Genomic DNA, 18,381 nt, shown 5'->3' on the forward strand with positions numbered 1-18,381 from the left:
ATCAAAACTTTGCAACCATTACAGAATTAACACCTTTAGAATCCAATGAGGAGAAAAGACACTTTAAATTCAAGCAAACCAATACATGTTGAACTATTGAATGAATATTACAAGCAATCCATTACATTAAAGAAACCACAGTATGCTGAAATTTAATGTGACTTTACAGATTCCACAAATAAGAGATGTTGAAGCCTGATTAGCAGTGGAATTTTCAACTTATATAAAAAAAGCAAAATTATCTGAACACATATTCAAATCAACATGTACTGAACTATGGAAACAGACATTTTGTGTTTTGTTTTGTACTTCGTCACTTGCCACTTGGGGTAGGAAACCCAGAGACCTGAATCCTAATTAGCAACAGTTCATCTCAAGGTTATTTGAACTGTGTTACTTGGAACTTGGGAAAGGGAACCCTGAGCTCTGACCACAGATATTTATTTTCAAGGATTGTTTGAATTATGTGATTTAGAACTTGGTAAGGGTACCTCTAGTCCTTATGTGGGGAATGGAAACCCCAAAACCTGAATAAGACTATTGTATCCTGATTTTAAGAAAGGACTTTTGAGACTTTTTCGAACTGATTAACTCTTTTCTTTTTGGTTGCTGACATACCAACACATTGTAGAGTTACAGTTTTTTGTTTTAAAAACAAATCTATTTTTAATGTTTAATGACATTTTCATTACATCTCATGCATAAAGATATACAACATCATTTGTAAGTCGAACAGTTCAAGATATTAAGACATCATGGTTCTAAACCTCCCTTTTCCCCCATAAACTTCCCAACTTTGCCTTTCAGTCCAGTCCAAACCCATCTACCTTTTGGATGCACGCTATGTTAACCCCTCTGTCATATGATAGTATATAACTGTTTACATTCACAGTGATTCCTGAACTTCTGTCGCAGGATTTGGGGATGAGGACAATGTCTGTGTTAATGCATACCAGGATGTAACATCATCGCTTGATTCTCTCAGTCCACGGTATATCGCTCTGTGCCTAACTGCTGTCTATGCTGTTGCCCACCTCTGTAAGTCTTTCCACCAAACTTCCATTTTGGGGCCCTCTGAAGACTTCCAGGGCATCACAATCCTGTGTTTGGCCAACACAATGGCAAGATCTTTCATTTTACTTAAGTGCTTGTCGCTGAATTTGCGTGGGAAACCCCTCAATACACAAGCTGCTGGACACTGTATGTCCAATTCTATATCTCCTGTGGACATTCTATTTACGACATCCCCTCAGTATTGCTGTATCTTCCAGCAGGACCAGAACATGTGTAACATCCCTGCATTCTCTTCTTTGTATCTAGGGCAGTATTGCTTGTATGTACCTTTAAAACCGGCAAGATTCTCGAGGTGTTAAGTACGCTCTGTGCATTATATACAGCTGTACAAGTTTTAGTCTGGCATTCCTGGAGACTAGTTTAGGGTATTGCACTATTTTTGGCCATTCAGTGCCTGTAAGAGGTCCCCCAAATCAGTCTCCTATTTATAATGCACACTCAAATTTAAAGTGCAATGACTAGACAGGAGCAACTAGTAAAGCCTAGACACTACGTGTCCACCTTCAGTCATATCGTACATTGTTTCTAGTGCAGTGTTCTTTTCGATACTCCCGTGAAGTTCTGGCCATCTTTGTTTAAGGGTGTGTATCAGGGTCAGGTGTAATAGGTCTTACCCCTTATGTATACCGGTCTGTGCCCTCAATGTTTGGAAGTTCCTCAATGTATCTTCTTGCAGTAGATCTTCTATGGTGGCAATCCCGCTGCCCTCCCAATACTTACGAATTCCCAATATCCATTGCTGTTTCCCAGACATTATGGACACTAGGGAAATCTGAAGGGAAAGAGGATCGACCATGTTGAACACTCTACAAGCCCTATGCCACAGTTGCTTGCCCAGTGTCAGGCGATGTGGCAACCAACCCAGATGAGAACTTGGTATCCATAGGATCTCCTTCATGTAAAAATGCTCCATTTCACACTGCAGCAGTGCAGTAGCTAATGTTGAGTAATCCGCTACCCAGCCGATTACAAACTGCAACTGGCCAGCCAGGAAATAGAGTTTGAATTGTGGTACCCTGATACCCCCGTCTTCCTAGGCCCTTTGTAGCGTGCTTATGGCCGTTCTACACCTACCTCCTTTCCAGAGAAATCATATACAAACAGCATCTAGGTTGTGGAAGAACTGTTTGTGTATATTATATGGTATGTTTAGGTGGAGGAGAACGACCATCTTTAAGAGCGGTGCCCTACCCATCTGCGACATAGACAACTGGCCCCAAAAGCCCATAGACTGTATTACCCTATTTCCTATTTAGTGCTTTCTGCGTGTTGTGTTTGTGTTCCTTTGGGAAGTCATAGTATATTTCTACCCCCTAGTATCTAAAGGTGTCAGTTGCCCATTTTAGTTCCAGGGTTGGCACTAGTTCTTTCTTTGTCTTGGTCAGGCTAGCAAGCAGGAATAGGCATGACTTTTCATCCGGGACCTCCTCCCCATTAAAATCTGACTTGCCCCCTCACATCTACAGTTCAGGAAGGAGCTGAAGACCTTCTGCTCCAAGGAATGGCTCCTCCCTAACACCTAGGTTAATGTGCCATCCACTCACCATCACACCTGAGACTGGGTGATCTGATCCCCATGGCTTTCTCCCCTGGTTACTTGTAGACCCATTGCTGACAATTGCCCTCCCTTCCCTATTGTATGATTCTTATTCCCTTGTTTCTCTGCTCTCTAACCTTGTTCTTCCCCCTATGATTGTAAAGTGCTCTTCTGCTTCCCAAAGCCAAGTCCGTGCTTAATAAATACCCAAATAATTATTATAATAATAACCATCACAGTCCTTACAGTGCTTGAAACCTGAAGGCTTTGGTGTCGACATTGCATCGACATTGCATCAACATTTCAATAGATTTACAGGAAATAATGAGTTTTACTGAGTGTTCTGATCATAGAGTGCTGAGCAGGTGGAAAAAAAGAAACTGAGGTCACAGGGTATGGTGCCCGGTATTTATATCGACAGCAACATCATGTCTGGTCCCGAGGTGTCGAGGGCACTCGACACCAACGCTGCACGCCACCCTCTGGTGGTCAAATAACGTTCTGAAGTTGTGCTGCTGGCGCAGAATACATCTTAGATGAGAATCCGTGGGAGGACACTATCCATTAGAAATACAGTGTTTCAGCTTTTTCCGACATCCCAACTAAAACTCTGGAACTCATTCCCCAAAGGAACACACAAAATAGAGGAACACCTGACCTTCAGGAAAGTAGTAAAAACATATCTCCTTAACATGACAAGCTAACTTGCCGAACCATGCACCATTTTCAAATCGAGGCAACATATTGTTGACCATGACACAATGGGTTCGTTTACTCATCAAGCTACCTGTGTAACTGTGATTTACGCAATGAAAATCACCTTCTTTCCCCAAACACCCCAAACGAAAATACTCCATACTCCAGCAAACACACCACATACAAAATGCCTATGTTCCAGATACACAGCATCTAAACAGCAGAACTCTTCCAATAACTAACACAATACCAACACAGCAAATGCGTCCTTATATCCTGAGCACACAAGGCCTACCAAATGGATTTAAGAACCTGAACGCCCACCAACGATTCTATGTAATACATTATTACATTTAACATGCGGGGGATACCCCCACAACCCCCAAAACCTTTTTCTTTCAAGGGGAGCAGGGGATACCCCTCTGACCCCCACTCCTCTTGACCCCATATATATGGCACCATATATAATGTCGCCACAACCTTTTCCCCAGCGACCACATGTATGGGGACAATATTACTTGATACCCCACCAATTTATACCATACAAAGCAAACCACACAAAGTTACTGTTTTTTTTCCTCAAACTGCAATGACTAACACTACAGCAAAAGCACTTGTGCACTGTCCCTCTCCTCCTACTAACAAAACCCACCCTTCGTCTTATTTTCCTATCCAACAGAGTGTCTGGAGACCATGCAAATGTCAGCTGTGCCCACTATAAATCCCAGTAACATAACATAACAACATAACATAACAGACATTGTATTTCAGCCATTATACACCCATTTTATAACATAAAGGAGAAAGGAAAACTAGGCTAACAGTTTCAGTAATATTATCCATGTGAGGGGAATCTTGTGCTAGGGACTTTATTCTTTTCAAACATGGGCTCATCTTCCTTTGTGTGAGATTCCTTTTTTCCATCACCAACGTTAATGTTTTTTCTTAAAGGAGAAATTCTCTCAGAAACGTAATTGGACACATGGATATGGCATGTATTTTTGAGCATATATCGATCGATCAAGTTTTTTTCTCTAATACATCTTACCTTCGATTTTCTGACATTTAGATACGCAAACCGCATGGGTCGGAAACCGTCATCTTGTGATAATCTTGTCCATTGATTAATCACCCTAAGTTCAAGTTCCCTGGCAGCAGTAAAACACACGCCCCTTAAGCTGACATCACCTTTTCAAACAGATATTCCACACCAATTGTCATAACGTTGCTGCTCAGAGTAGCCAAATGTCTGGTGTCATCACATTACCTAAAGCAAAACGTGGAAGATACACATACACACACATAGTTCATGATTACTCGCGTTTCACAAAAAGACAATAACTTTTCAATAATTACTCAGTCAGGAATTGACCACGTCGCTACATTTCTTATTGCAATGCAAACAGTTAAATATATTGAACGGAACCATTAAAATATTTTTTGCACATTTAGGTTGACAGTCACATTCCGTGAAGTCTTTCAGATTTAATTCTTCAATGTTTTAATCCCAGTACTTGAATTGTGCAAGGAAAAGTTCAGTGGAGTGAAATAGAAATCAATATAGTTCCATCATCCGTTTTCTCTCAAAACCGCATCGTTTTTTCCGTTTGGGAGAAAAAATGATTTGTTATGCATCCGAAATAAAGCTTTGCTCTCTGCATGTGTTTATTAATGAAACACAGTAATGTTTGTCCTGATGACGGGCACCGTAAATGGGCAAATGGGTCCAGAAGATAGAGATGACCGTTCCATTTGTGATGCTCTGATTTTGGTTTAAGACTCCATCCAGGGGCAAATGGCAGCCATGACATAGACACATTTTTAGGACGTAACTATTTAGATGTAAAACAGAAAAAAAAATATTTTAGTACACATTGTCAAATGAAGTAACACTATTACCTGCATATTAAATAAAACATAACTTTACATGTACTCCGCATAAACAAAGGAATCAGATAAACGCATCGGATACTAATTTGTGCATTCCAGTAAATATATAAGGTTTATGTTAAAGTCTGGCAATACATTATTTTCCAATGTATCACTTTTACTGCACACGTCACCACCTTCCTAGTTACATGGGGGTGTACACGGTCAAGACCTGTGTTTTTCTTCACACTACATCCTGCCATGTTTACCATTGTTCTTACAATGTGCAAATTAAACTACAAATTCCATCATTCAATTCAAAACCAAAACTACAACGTGCAATAACACAGCCACATGTAAGTTCAAGCATTTTCAATTCATCAGTTACGGTTGCTTTGCGATATATTCCCTATTTAAACATTATTTCTTCATGTTATGTTCCAATTGAAAATGTCTCCATGTTTGCGTCAAGTTGAAGATATACGTACAAGATCGGGTTGCGTTAAGCGCACATTTACATATTTTTCCATATGTATATGCATCCTTTCCATCAGACGAAATCCAAAACCTCACTTCCTCGGCCATGAGAAACATCTAAAAACTGAGCTGGTGCCCATCGCTCCCTGCAGGCAATCAGAGGTGCCCAAACCACACTGTAAACCCTAGCACATTGCCTCTTTTCCATGTGCTCATATGTTGAGGGAACCAGCCCTCTTTTCCCCATCAGGGATTTCCTCAGTGGTGTGTTCAATCACTACCCATAAAGTATGTGCACATTTGGCCAGAGCGCATGAAAAACTCACTGCATTGAGGGCCGTTCTCCCTAAAGCGTAAATGTTGTTAGCCCAAGTGTGCACTTTCTTATTGTCCCCATCCGGCAGCAAGGGTGTGTAAGCCGCTGACCTGGCCACAGAAGTGGCAGCCGGGACCACAAGGCTCTCTGGGCTAGGGTGTTCGGCTAAGAAGTCAGGGTCTAAAGAAGCAGACCTGTCTTCTTAGACAGGTCCCCCTTAACTGCTGGCACTGAGCAGGTCTTCTGCCAAAGTTCCATAAGGGAGTTTTTCAAGGCTGCCGGCAAGGAAGGTTAGGGTCCCTGTTTGGACCTTGGTCCAGGATCTCAGTAAGATCATAATCTGTGACATCCCTGTGTCCAATATCCTGTGGACACACCATATTCCATTTAATGGAAACAAGATCAACTTAGGCCAGTTTATTTTCAGCCCTGAGTGCCATCCGAACCACCTCCTCGGTCAATGGCAACAAGTTACTTCTAGGGCTCCTAATATACAATAGAATATGGTCCGCATATAGGGGGGCGACCTCCTGCTTGCCACCCATTGCCAGCCCTCTTACCGCATGATTTCCAAGGGCTCCATAGCAATAGCAGGTAGCAACAGCGCCAGCAGGCAGCCCTACCAAAACCAAGAACAAATATCGCCACAACAGGGAGTCAAACACCTTTTTGGCAATGAGTAGAGCAAACAATATGCTCAGCTTTAAGGCTGTCGCTTTGTCTAGGAGAAACCCTGACCTATCCAGATGTTTATAAGGGGCAATGTGTTTGATGAGACGTGTTTCCAATACTTTTGCAAACATTTTTGTGTCCAAATTGAGACGCGAGATAGGCCTGTGGGAGGCACACCAGACTGGATTTTCATCCAGTTCCAAAATTAGGGTAATCAAGGCTTCATTCAACAATGGAGATAGGATACTCTCTGCATGGGCCTCCTCCCAGACCCACACGAGGTGTGGTGCGAGCCCAGGTGCAAGGTATAATTCTGCACTCAGACCCTCCGAGCATTGGGGCAGGTCTATAAAGGCCACTATAATTCCTTCAGTGATGAATGGGGAGTGTAGCTCCTCCAGGGCTTCTCCTGCCAACCTTTCGGGATGGTGCTCCTGTACATTATCCCGTAGGTCAAACAGCTTAACCCTCATTCTGCGAGTACAGTCCGGCATAGTATGTTAACAGCGTCGACAACATTTTAAATGGAGAGGTGTGCAGTACCTTCGAGAGTGTGTATGTTCGTGCAACTCCTCTCCCCTCTTACCATCCAGGCTAGTGCTTGCCCTCTTGTATCTATTTCCCAATAAATACGGGCCAGCTCGGTCCCTCTAAGGAACCGTATTTCCTTAGTCGCTGCCTGTCTAAATTGGTCCAACTTTTCTTTCCGTAGTACCAAGGTCGCCCTACCTGGTGAATCTTTATCTCTTTTTCAATGTTCGTCATCTCACGGCGCACTGTACCTTAGACCCCCATCTCAGTGCCCATGCATACCCCCTCACACATAACTTAAAGTGTTTCCCTTTTCTATATTCACTTTCCTTTTTAGCTTGCATCCTAAGAAAAAAACCTCTGCAGCCTCGCCTTGTTGCTATGAAAGAACGGCAGTGATGAGTTGGAACATTGCACCAGCCTTTTAACATAACCCAGCCCTCACAAGACTGGCAAAGTGCTAACGTTAATGTCCAGAAATGTTCATGGGCTCAAATGTTTAACATTAATATCGATGTGCCTATCAGCCTGCCCAGCAGCCCCTCCAGAAAATGGCACATCCGGCCAACAGACTGCCCACTAGTCCATCCCAGTAGTTAGCCAATCTTCCTGCCCAGAAGCCCCCACTCCAGATAGGCCATCAGCCTGCCCAGCAGTGACCCAATGGAGGAGTCCACCAGCCTGAACAGCGAACCCCACAGCAACAGCACTAGCTGAGAAGTGTGAGGAAGGGTGGGAGAGTTTGAACGCCGTCCACGCGAAGTCTTGTCACACCTAGACCAGACCAACCCGCAGACTCTCTCTGCCTCTTTCCATAGCCACAATATATACCCTCCTGGCAGAAAAATAGGATGACATAGAATTCAACAGGAAAATCATTCAATCCCTGCCCCACTGAGTTTGTTCACTACCCTCAATTTCTGTGCAAGTGGCACTTCCCAGCACACTGTGGCACTGGCCCATGGCATGGCTCATGGCATAACCCAGCTTGCTTTTCCTGCATCCGCTACCAGAATATAATTGCCATCATGACATAGTTGTTCCATCACAGTGCATTTTAATGATTTAAAACAAGCTTTCATGCATTTGCAGAGTTCTCTAATGTGATGGATGCTTTGGACTGTACACACGTGACCACTGTACACCAATCAGGGTATGTGAGTAAGTCTTCCATAAGAAGCACATGACGCACAATAATAATTTGTAAATGGTCTCTGACACGCTGCTCTTCACACATGTGAAAGGTTCCATGAACCTGGCGCAAAGCAATATGATGCGCACCATGGAGGAACTGCAATAATGACGGACATGCCTGCTGGGTATGACCATGATACCACACTTTGACGGACATGTATGGCATCACAGATCCACTAATCCGGCTACCTTAGCCCATATCATTCAGTGATAAGACACAGTTGAACCGCAGAAGCAATAACACCCTAAAATGCTGCTTGCAGACAGAAAGTTTGTGAAAATAGGTGTTAAAACTACATACCTTCCTTTCTATTTGCATTTGAAATGTGAGATTATATATCTAATGGACACAACAAACCTCATTACGAGTCCGCTGGTCTGGATTTAACGTTGTAACGGCTAATTCCAACCTTCGATTCCGGAAACGCCACCACCTCGAAGCCAGCCCTGCGGTGACAACACGCCCTGAATTTGCATCGGCGGAAACAGCGTGATGACATACAGATGCATCCCCAGTTACCGGCGACGCATAACACCGTGCACATTACGAGTGGCATGGACACGGAAAAACCACCCAGAAAATGGCGGCAACACTGTGAACACCATGGCGGTACCGCCAGCACCCCGAAGCTGGCGGTAAACAGTGGCAGGTGAGCTGAATCAGGCCACAGGTGCACAAAATGAGCCCAGCTGCACCCTGCAGGCAACTGGGAGCCCACAAAAGGCCCACACCCACACCCAGACCACCTCCAAACACAACCATGCAGCCAGCCGCTGTAGCAGCATTTGGGCTACTGAATCTACAGGCAGCAGTGCACATTGTGGCAGCAGTGGTGCAGAGGAGGAGGAGGAGGCGCAGGCGGCACATAGTGAAAAATAGCGAACCCCGTACCCATAGCAAACAGAAATGTTCACCCGGGAAACAACAACACAGGCAGCCTGCAATATCCTGCGTCAGGGCCTCACCCTGGAACCTGACCCCAGGGCAGATACACACAGTGTACCGGCTTGACCTCAGCAGCCACATCGGCATACAGACTGCAATCCACCCCCCTGCTGAAGGTAGTCTCGGTACTGCATTTCCTTGGAACTGGAATATATGTCGGTGAGCTGCACGGGCTGTCACAACCCTGTTTTTCCAGAATACTTGACCATGTACTGGATGCGCTGCTGACCCATGCATCAGAGTACATTTCCCTCCCCCGTGCCACTACCCAGGTCATTGCCACCAAGTTGGACTTCCATGCCATCGCCGGCATGCCGAATTGCATAGGTGTATTAAACTGCACCCACATAGAGATGACAGTTCCACATGCAATGGAGGCGATGTACCGCAATAGGAAATAATACCACTAATTGAATGTCCAGATGGTATGTGACGCAGGGAAAGTGATTACCCATTGCTGTGCACGTTTCCCGGGGTCAACACATGACTCGATGGTCCTGCGGAATTCGACATTGCCACGCTACATGGAACGTTATGCAGGACATGGCTATTGGGTAAGTACAACTGCCAATACATGACCACTGGGCAAGGGCATGGACAGTCTCCACACCCCACACAGTGCATCGCTTCACATTCCAAAATGCCACAGTGTGCAAGTACCTCCCCCGCCAACGGCCAAGCACACCCTAGACATGTCGCACCACAAGCAAGGCCGACATGAGGATGTGGGTCCCTTACCTGCCCAATGCTCCTTACCCGGCAGTGTGCATTGACCACAAAATCACAGTGACCATAGTCTTACTGGTGCACGTGTAGCTTTCACAGCCAAATGCCATTGTCATCAAACACACATGGACTCACGGGCATCGACTTGCGTGCAACAAGCCGTTGCCCAATACCAATGCACCAATGTGAGCATCAATGGGCCCGGAATGGTATAGTGCTCCAATTCCGATCACAACATGCCCCATATGACAGATCCAGAAACGGTACATGATTCTACTGTATCTGATTCTGACTACGATACCATGAACACATACATGTGCCCTTGCTTCCACTCCCTTGTAGGTGACGCAGGATATCCACTCAGGCCATGGCTGATGACGCCTATACGAAGGACAAGGAACAGGCATGAGGAGGCCTACAACAGGGCACATATACGCACACGTGGCATGATAGAGCGTACCTTTGGATTACTCAAGGCCAGGTTCCACTGATTGAGACGAAGACGGGGAGAATAGTGCTTGCATGTGCCATGTTGCACAAGCTGTGCATACGCAGGAACATTCCACTGACCCCGGACACAGAGGATGATGATGGTGATGACGATGATGATGACGACGGTGGTGATGGGATGGATGCACTCCCTGGCAGGGGTGGCCAGGATGGGCAACAAGCACGGGCAGCACTCATTCACAATTTCTTTTGAGAGACTGTACATGCACATCATGTTAATCATTTATTTTGCACAATATTAAATGGATTGAATGCACATGAAATCATGGATGTCCACTCGTCACTTGAATTTCCACAACCTTTTATTCTCAACAATACAGGGGTGAGGGGAATCCCCAACATACCCACCCCCCAACCAACTACCCCACTAAGGACCTTCCCCACCTCCCCAACGTATCCACCCCCCAACCTGACCCGACCAACTAACCCCACTGAGGACCTCCCCCATCTCCCCAACGTACCCACCCCCCAACCAGACCCTGACCAACTAACCCCACTAAGGACCTCCCCCACCTCTCCAATGTACCCACCCCCATACAGCAACCCCATTCCAACTGTGCGGACGACAGTCCAATGTTTATTGCACTATTTCCAACCACGCTTGTAGGAGTATGTGTCCTTCCCAGAGGGTCCGGCCAGCTGGCTTGAGCGCCTCTGCTGGCTACTAGCCACAGAACTCGAGGGGGTGCCGCTCGTGGAAGCAACTGGTGGTGTTACTGCTGGCACATTGCCCAGGAATGCCTGTTGGGCCACTGACATTGACTCCGCAATGGAGGACATTATATCGTTCCCCTCCCTCACACGCCGTGACAGGGTGACGTTAGTTGTAGCAAATCGGCCTATTGCATCCTTGCCTCCTCGCGCTGCAACCTTGCCTCCTCACGCTGCAGCTTAGCCTCCTCCAGTTGTTTCTCGACCAGCTGTGTGAGGCTGGCCTGGTGTTGTAATATTAGCAAGTTGGTGATATTGTGAATATGTTTTTATGAAAAATAGAATTTCTGGGTAGAAACAAAGGGGAGGGTTTGCTCCCTGGACCATAAACATGATACATCATGACACATCATGACACACTGTTCCTTCTCAAATCAGGAGAGAGGGAATACCTTAACCAATAGGCTTCTTAGAGGGTTGGGCATAGTATAATCAGCCTACTCACCCCCTTGAGAAATACATAAATAGGCACCATTTATGTAACACAGAAACCCACATATTCACTCATCAAGTGATCTACTGGCGAAGCGCCCTGCAGGAAGAATCCAGGTCTAGACTCCAGGACCCAGATCCAGACTCCAGAACTCTGAAGCAGAAGGCCAATCCTAAAGCTGAACCCTTCTCAGCTGGCCTTTAAAATCTTGCAACCTGATTTTAACCCCAAACTTCCCAGGGGCACAATAATTCAACAGCCTGGCTGTGCTGTTTTGCTGCTTCTGGCCAAGAACCCTTGCTAGAACCCAGAGATCCAAACCGGTAGAGCAGAGCTGTAATCCAGGACCAACCCGTCAGATCCAGAACCAGAGACCGCGCAGAGACCAGAGTGCCTTACTGAAGTGCATAACCAAGCACCTGAATCCTGTCCGGTGGTGAGCAGATCCCAGTCCAAACCTTTGACCAGATGTTTGACGGGCCTATTCCTATCCCAAGCCATAGTTGTGAGTATTTAGCATAGAATTGTCCATAGCCATCTCTTAGTCTTAAGTAATCCTATCCAACCCATTCCAACATATCCAGAACTGCATTGTAGAATCTCTTTTGTCCATCCTGAATCCTTCTCTCATCCATATAATTCTGTGATAATGTAGTGATAAATCATCTTTGCGCTAAGATATTTTTGAAGAAAGGCAAGCATCTCGGCAGGCCCAATCAACCGGTGGCGCCACTGGTCTGGTGGGTGCGCTGTCGTGTAGCTTGTGGCTTCATAGAATCTTAATGTAAAGAACCTGTTTATAATTCAATAGCGCATCTCCCATTTGTAAAATCTTGACTCTTTTTGAGAAAAATCAACCTTTACTAAAAACCTCTGTAACCTTTGAACCGTACACGCTAGGAACGAAATTTAAATGTCAAATTGAAGCTAACATCCTCAGCTTTCAAACGAACTAAGAACCACATTCCTTATAGTTTTTCTGTAATCGCATTTCTCGCACGAAAGTTTGCTGCGATTCTGCATTTGGCTCAATTTCATTCCATATAAAACAGCTATTTCTTGCATTTCAACCTCGGAATTTCGTTTTCAATTTGCTAATCATTCAAACATCATTGCTAGTGTCTACCTGAACCTATCCGAAGCGGCTCCCACTAGTTTTGAATCCAATTTAGCGAATTAAAGTCATTTTTAGCATTTTTCTCATTCATTTCAAATCGCATTCAAAAGCAATTGACCTGTTTAAAATCATTCCTGTTCTCTAAGCTTGCTGGGGGAATTGGGATTTAAACTGTATTTGTAGAGTGTTATTCCTGAAACCTGTGTGCCCTCAGTCCATCTCTACATACTGCATATTAGGGGGGATTGAGTAGTAACAGGGGGAAAGAGTGATTACATTGTCTTTTATTGAATTCACATCAAGTTTTATTTCTGTGCTGCATTAATTTCATATCATTGCATTTCATTGAACCCACACAAAGTTATTCTCTGCTAAATTATTCTTCTCACCCATACTCCTATAGATTAAAGATTGTTGATTGTTGTGATATCACCCATTGCTGATCATTATATAAATATTAATACGTGTGATATTTAGATATTGTTCATATTCATAAACGTGTGATATATATTGTTCAATTCATTAAATAAATCTTTAACTTTGCAAAACAAACCTACTTCTTGGTTCAGTGACACCGGGGGGGGGGGATTCAAAGAGAGGGGAGTTATATAAGGGTACATATTTCAGAAATAAAAGAACTTTTGACATAAAAATATATAAATTAAGGGTTCCAGCTGGGCATCTCACGCTAGGGTTCTACATTATTTCGCGAATGATTTTACATCGTGGGACTTTTCATCGCCACCCTTTCATCGCCAAAAACTCCTTTAAAAAAAAATGTTTATTTATGGGGGGCTTCGCCCCCCCAATACCCCCCCTTACTTAAATAATCATACCCCAAACCGCACCAAACACCCCCCCATAAAAAAAGTTTTTAAAAAAAAGTTTTTGGCGATGAAAGGGTTGGCGATGAAAAGTCCCACGATGTAAAATCATTCGACGAAATGCATGTATACCTCACGCTAGGCATTGACTTAGTTGGAGAGATGAGTTGAAACCACTTACAAACCGGTGCACTGTTGCCGCTATGTGAATCCTCCTGCACAGTGACAATCGGACTGGCACTGATGTGTGCGGCCGACGTGGAAGCAACTGTTGCATCTATGGCAACAGGCAGCCCTGGGGTTTCAGCGGGGATGGGGTTATATGTGGCCAATGTCGGTGTAGCCGATGACTGTGTTGCAGAGGTGCTGGCAGTGGCATCCTGCGACGGACGGTTACGTTGCCCATGTGCTGGAGGACGTGGCGTGGCCTGTTGCGCAGTGTCACTGTCGGTCGATGTGCCTGTGGGGGAATGCAGGGCATGCTGTTAGTTGTGTGTTGGGATGTGAAGGGGTCCATCACATGCAACACACTCCACGATCTCTGTCCGCTTGCATGTACACACATTTAACGGGTGATGCACTCAGGTGTGTGTGCCTGGCTGGGGGGATGAGTGGGTCATTGGTGGATGCGTGGGGTCACTTGGGGCCTGGCTGGGGGCGTGAGTGGGTCATTGGTGTAGGTGTGGGGTCACTCTGGGCCTGGCTGGGGGGGTTGAGTGGATCATTGGTGGATGCATGGGGTCACTTAGGCCCTGGCTGTGGGTGGGCATTCACACTCATGGATTTCAACTCTGTGTACTTACCAGCATCACCAGTTCGGCTGACTCCGGCCTCTGCATCACCTAAACCCTGGATTCCTTCAATGTGCAGGACACTGCTACACCTCTCCTCCCATGACTGGAGCTTCAGGGGTGATTCAGGCCCCCCACCTGTGCCAGTGCTGTGCTGGCAGTGTGCTGCAATTAGGTTGCGCACTCGCAGCCAGAGATCATCCCACCGCTTGTGGCAATCCTTTACCGTGCACACAGTCACTCCAACAGTGGTGCACTTTCGTGCTGCTTCCGCCCAGATCTCCTTGCGGCGCTGCTGCAAAGCATAGGGGCATGTTCCACAATGTGCTCCACGAGAACAGTCAATTCGGGCTCACTGAAGCGTGGCTTCTGCTGTCGGGTGGCTGGGATGCACAATTCCATTGTACTGGTCGATTGTAGCAGTTCCCAGAGGTAGTAGGCCCTGTGGTCTCAGAGGATGGCAGTGGATTGTGGTTTAAGTAATGGCCGCCGCTCTCCTTCCGGTTTTCGCGATTAGTGTTTCTGGAACTAGTATTTCCGTGGCGGCGGAGGCGGAAACATATATACCACTGCTTTGGTGTGCGGTGCAACCATGTCCGTGGGTTGTTCCTTGCCAGCGGTTTCACCGTTTACGCGATGGTCTGTTGCGCGTGACTGGCAAACCGTAATCGCAACTTATTTCCGCATGCTTGCGGACGTGGTAACAGTGTCACTGATGTCACGGAAACAACGGATTCCGGACCAGCAGACTCGTAATGAGGCCCAATGTTTACTATCCCATCCTAAAACAAAATCAACAGAGTTCACTAACTCTTAGCCAATGACAGCCAGGCACTCAAAAACATGCAACATCAGCCTGTACGAGAAAGACCTCAAGTCAAGTCAAATCCTCCATTTTACTTTGGTTTGCCACAAACTTAAGCCTTCCAGACTCCCATTCCACTGTGAAGGTATCCCTTTGAACATATCTGCCAACCCACCTGTAGCGTCGCCCGTGATCACCTGACTGAGGGACACGCAGCACGCGTGATATGGTCAGCTGACTATTGTTGATGTGAGTGCGCCGAGCGCGCGAATAAAACAATTACTATTTGACCCACATGGTGTGTGGTTGTGTCACCTTGCGACAGGCGTATTAGGCCTGCGTGCAGGCAGCCTCCATCAAAGGCCGCAACCTCACACTGGCGACAAAGGTAAACTCACGGCACCGTCCCATAGCAGCGTGCCGCTGCTCGTTAAAGCAGTTTCTCTCCCCGCCGGCTCGGAAGAGCAGTGCAGCGTGAGAAGGGTGGAGCCTCAGCTAGCCGGGCAGCCATCCTGCAGCTCAGATTAAGGACTGTATCACGGAGAGGGAAGCCTGTCCAGTACTCGAAGGACACATTTTACTGCTGACTTCACACAGTGAGTGTGAATTGGAGGGACAGGCCCAGCAGCCACAACATGGGCCAGAAGCACAGGGTGCAGGCGCAGCATTAAAATGCACAGGGGTACATGGAGAGGCTGGGAGGTGCCAGGGCAGCGTGTCAGCCCACCCCAGCCCATCACGTACCTGAACGTAATACCCTGGAAGGGAACCAGCATGAGCCCATGTCAAAACAACGCAGTGAAGGTAGAGCACTCCAATACGCCCTGGCAACATGTCTGACCAAGTGCAAGGCCAGGACCAGGCTGTTGCAGCTTCAGGCCCAGCTCCAAAAGGGAGAGATGAAAATATATGATATGATATGATAGTTTATTTATATAGCGCCTATACACAATGTGTTTCAAAGCGCTTCAAGGCAAGGGAGGGAACAAGGGAAAATACAATGACAGTCTTACAAGGCATGAACAGTAAGGATGTGAAATTAACTATCGTACACGGCCTGACGACATTTCAGATAGTGCAAGAGCTAAAACATAGATAAGGAAGGGAGGGGAGAGTGGGAAGGAAATGGAAACAGACAGGCGACTCCCTTACTAGGCCTGACGACATTTCTGGTAGAGCTGGAGAAAAACAAAAGGTGAGGGAGAGGGGTGCAGAAAGGGAGGGGAGGAACAAAACAAGCGACTATCGTACTAGACCTGACAATGTTTCAGATAGTGCTGTAGGTAGGGCGGGAACAGTAAGGGGAAGGGGGAGCAACAGACAAGATTGCTATCATACTAGGTCCAGGGACAATTCTGATAGAGTAAGTGCGTAGGAGAAAGTAAGGGGAGGAAGGGGAGGAGATAGGAAAAGGGAGAGGGGAGTAGAGAACAGAGCGTAAGCAGTCAAAAAGAGTGGAGAAGCAAGAGGGGAGAGCGAATACAACTGCTTAAATCAGTAGTAACACATAATGTTGCAAGCCAGGATACAAGATGAAGATGGGAAAAGCATGATTCAGGGTCACCATGAGTACAAGATGCAAGGGAAGTCCAGCATGAGAGTTGAGAAAGGGTAACACACGTGAATCAATGAAGTCCATAAAAGTAAAATCCAGCATTGGCCACAAGACGGTGATGGTGAAGCCAGAATGTACAGGACAGACTCCTGTGTGCGGGAAGGGGGGTCGCACAAGGCAACAAGACAGGGGGACCAGAGAGGGTGGGGATGGCCTCTGGGGACAAAGGTGTAAACACATGTTGGTGCATGCTTACCTGATGTCTGAGCAGGGGTTTGGGCCCTCGCTCCTCCTGGTCTGAACAGGTCGAAACAGGAATTGCCCTTTTCTTTGTCTGCCCTTCGCTTCAGACGCCCGGGCGAGAGACAACCTTGATCTAAGAGTTAAGAGCAGGAAGGAAGAGGCAGGGCTAAGAAGGTGGGTGGTGCTTAGGCCAGGTGACCTACATCCACTTACACCTGCTCCCCAGCTGCAAAGGAAAAGAGGCTGGAGGGCTACTTAAGTAGGGAAAAGAGCAGCAAGCAGAAAGGCTTGGGGCTTAGCCCAGGTGACCTAGATCCACTTACACCTGCTACCCAGCTGCAAAGGAAAAGAGGCTGGAGGGCTCCTTAAGTAGGGAAAAGAGCAGCAAGCAGGAAGGCACCAGGTGGGCGGGGCTTGCTAAGTGGTGGAAAAGAGTGGCAAGCAGGAAGGCACCAGGTGGGCAGAGCTTGCTAAGTGGTGAAAAGAGTGGCAAGCAGGAAGGCACCAGGTGGGCGGGGCTTGCTAAGTGGTGAAAAAGCGCAGCAAGCAGGAAGGCACCCGGTGGGCGGGGCTTAGGCCAGGTGACCTAGATCCACTTACACCTGCTCCCCAGCTGCAAAGGAAAACAGGCTGAAGGGCTCCTTAAGTAGGGAAAAGAGGGGCAAGCAGGAAGGCACCTGGTGGGCAGGGCTTGCTAAGTGGTGAATAAGAGCGGCAAGCAGGAAGGCACCAGGTGGGCAGGGCTTGCTAAGTGGTGAAAAAGAGCGGCAAGCAGGAAGGCACCAGGTGGGCGGGGCTTAGGCCAGGTGACCTAGATCCACTTACACCTGCTTCCCAGCTGCCTATGATGCATTCCCGCTCCCGTCTGTGATGCCATTTGACTCTATAGACCCCACCAGTTTAGGTCCGAGGTGGACCAGGTGGATGAAGGAATTCACGCGTACTTAGATGCGGTTGGCTACAGGAGGACGAGCACATCATTGGACTACTTACCGTCATGGCTGACTCAGAGGTACGGGACACCATTTTTGGATTACCAAAGGATGTAGAATACAAGTACGAAGACCTCAAGAAAATACTGAAGAAACATTTTGTGACTCAAAGAAACATCGACTATGGGAGACAAGTGTTCCACACCATGATGAAAGCATGGATACATTTGTGACACGCATTAAATCCAGAGTGAAGCACTGTGAATTTCACCTATAAAATAATGAGTAGGCAATTAAATCCCAAGTGATTGCGGGGTGTGAGTCGATTACACTAAAAAGAAACTACTACAAGTACCACATACGCTACAGAAATCCTTGTCCTAGCCACGACGTCATCAGCACTGGACCTACAAATATACACG

The 18,381-nt window shown here is 46.5% G+C and overlaps 1 long non-coding RNA gene across 1 annotated transcript in view; it reads right to left on the reverse strand.

Moving 5' to 3' along the window:
- Positions 1–213: 213 nt before the first annotated feature.
- Positions 214–18,381, reverse strand: part of LOC138453806 (uncharacterized) — a 50,711-nt gene continuing 32,543 nt past the window's right edge. Inside the window, exon 3 of the long non-coding RNA XR_011260534.1 lies at positions 214–5,139. This is a non-coding gene — a long non-coding RNA (uncharacterized lncRNA). The remainder of the gene's footprint in view (positions 5,140–18,381) is intronic.

Source organism: Ambystoma mexicanum, chromosome 4p (assembly GCF_040938575.1).
Source record: "Ambystoma mexicanum isolate Mex_15411 chromosome 4p, UKY_AmexF1_1, whole genome shotgun sequence".
NCBI lineage: Eukaryota > Metazoa > Chordata > Amphibia > Caudata > Ambystomatidae > Ambystoma > Ambystoma mexicanum.